General features: G+C 41.7%; 1 protein-coding gene across 4 annotated transcripts in view; it reads left to right on the top strand.

Moving 5' to 3' along the window:
• Positions 1–1,026: 1,026 nt before the first annotated feature.
• Positions 1,027–2,361, top strand: part of farp2 (FERM, RhoGEF and pleckstrin domain protein 2) — a 45,952-nt gene continuing 44,617 nt past the window's right edge. For all 4 annotated transcript variants that reach the window (XM_062557101.1, XM_062557099.1, XM_062557100.1 and 1 more), the window contains exon 1: positions 1,027–1,114. The gene's annotated coding sequence lies outside the window, so the exon portion shown is untranslated. The remainder of the gene's footprint in view (positions 1,115–2,361) is intronic.

Genomic DNA, 2,361 nt, shown 5'->3' with positions numbered 1-2,361 from the left:
CTGTGACTAGTATTATACTGTGAATATGAAATTGCAATGTTTATTAACTCATAATATAATCATAAAAGCCTTTACATCACACAAATCATGGAATTGTGAATGTTCAAACTCATGTGTGTCTCACTTACATTGCATACTGGGGTAAAAGGAACTTCTCAGTTAGACCTCTGTTGAACTGTGGAATTTGGTTGCTTCCATCAAGGATGACATTTTAACATGAATGGTTCCTTTTAGTGGCCAGGCTGCAGCCAAGCCAAACTCCCTCATCTTACCCTGCAAATCCCTGCAAGTGTCTCAACCTGCTAACCTTAAGTCCTCACACTGTTGTTTTGTGTTAATTCATCCCTGTCTTGAGTGGCACCCAGAGTCTGCAGAGGGTCTATATTTGGTGCTCAGTTGTGTGGCTCTTTACCGGAACACTGCTCCTTTGTTACTGTGGCCTGGGATGTTAGACTCCCCATGGGAGAGCTGCCCAAGGCTGTAGGGGACACGCACAGACACACATGCACCCTCCCACACACACACACACACACACACACACACACACACACACACACACACACACACACACACACACACACACACACACACACACACACACGAGAGAGAGAGAGAGAGGGAGAGCTACTGCACCTAAACGTGTTTTAAATTTTACATTATTAATTTAAGATACACAGGATTTACACTTAAAATACTTGACTAATGGCATCACATGAAGCATTTTATGGTTTAACAATGATGTATGAAAAGACCTTTTTACACTCATTTGCATAGCCTATGATTGTAGGCAAGGCCACTTGATAGATTATAAACCTATAAGCGAATGAGATTTATCTATAGGCCTAACTTAAACTTAAAATATAAAATAGCCTACTAAAGGGGTCTTTGGTGTTTGTTGACCCCAAAACCTGGCAATGAATCCCAACGTAATTCTCAGGTAATTCTGTTACCCAATGGTGAGTAAATGTTTCAATGAACTATTAGCCAATAGGAGCATGAAGTCTGGCGTGTGTGTCCAATGGGATAGCAGATTTCCCTGCGGTTCGTACTTGCGACGGCCGTCGGATATACTGCCGAAGGAGTTCCAGACAGTGTACAAGACGAAAACCATAAGGTACGACCTACTTTTAATAAGTTAATTACGAATGATTGTGTTTTAATATCCTGTGTATTGCTAATTTAAGATGTCGATAATCGATGGAAATGCCAGTGAGCACAGATGGGCTCTTTGTTTTTTAGGATGTAGAGACGCATGTTTGTTGGAACTGTTGGCGGCTCTGTTGTTGGCTACAGTAACTTTTAAGTAGCGGCTGTGTTTTAAATCTCCAGTTCTCAATCGTAAATAGGCCTACATCGTGGTTGCTTTGTTCAGTTTTACTCAACCTTTCGCTCAATCTTGCGATATGTTTAGGGTAGGAATGAAAAAGGCTTGAGTGGCTAAAGAGAAGGACCTAGGCTACTTTCAGACAATACGAAGTGGTAGTTAGAGTTTTTCATATAGGCCTATTGACATTTTTAAAAATATAGTCTATTTGTAGGTCGTGGGCTACTAGCCTTCAATGCGAAATTAAATCGAGTGTAGTCTGCATTTAGTTTTTCCTCTGCTGAACTGGTTGGAGATATTGCGAATGCGAGGGGCTCGAAATGTTCAGTCCTCGTTGACAAACAACTCTTTTTTGCTATTTGGTTAATCGGTTTTCAGATCGTTTTGACGGACTACATTGGGAATTAAAAATGTGCCAACTCAGATTCTTTACGCATGAGTTTAGGAAACGGGTGCTGTTGGGTCTGAGAAGATTAGGATGGGCAAATTAATTGAGCCTGATCCTCGGGATTGTTTATAACTTGAGTGGACAAACTGAATGGTGTCATTAACCGAATCAGCAAAACAAGTCCACATAGTCCTACATAAATCAGATCTTGTTCTGGCATTCTGCATTTGAAAGCGACCGAATTAGCCTACCTGTTGCATCACTAGTCTACTGTAGCCTACTGGATTTAACCTATTGTAGCACACACGTCATATGAGTGTGGCAACTAAAACAAAAGTGGTTGCAACTGTCTATCTGAGGTGATGCGTAAAGTAGGCCTATGCTTTCTATTTACGTTCATAAATCTAGCTGTGAAATTGTGCCGTTGGCTCGTGTTATGCTATAGCCACACCATATACTTTCTTCTCTCTTGGCTCTGCTTGCAGCAGTGGCACGACCCCTTTGAGCATGGTGTGGTAGTCTTACTTGTTGACGTGTTCAGAGTGGCTTTCAGGGATGGGCTCATGTGTGCCAGCTGTGTGCCACAAAAATGCACCAACGGAAATCATTAAATCTGGAATAGAACACGACCAAGAGCCTCAAAGCAAGC

Source organism: Sardina pilchardus, chromosome 15 (assembly GCF_963854185.1).
Source record: "Sardina pilchardus chromosome 15, fSarPil1.1, whole genome shotgun sequence".
Classification (NCBI taxonomy): domain Eukaryota; kingdom Metazoa; phylum Chordata; class Actinopteri; order Clupeiformes; family Clupeidae; genus Sardina; species Sardina pilchardus.
Note: the sequence above shows the minus strand (reverse complement) of the source record. Positions and strands in the feature narration are given on the sequence as shown.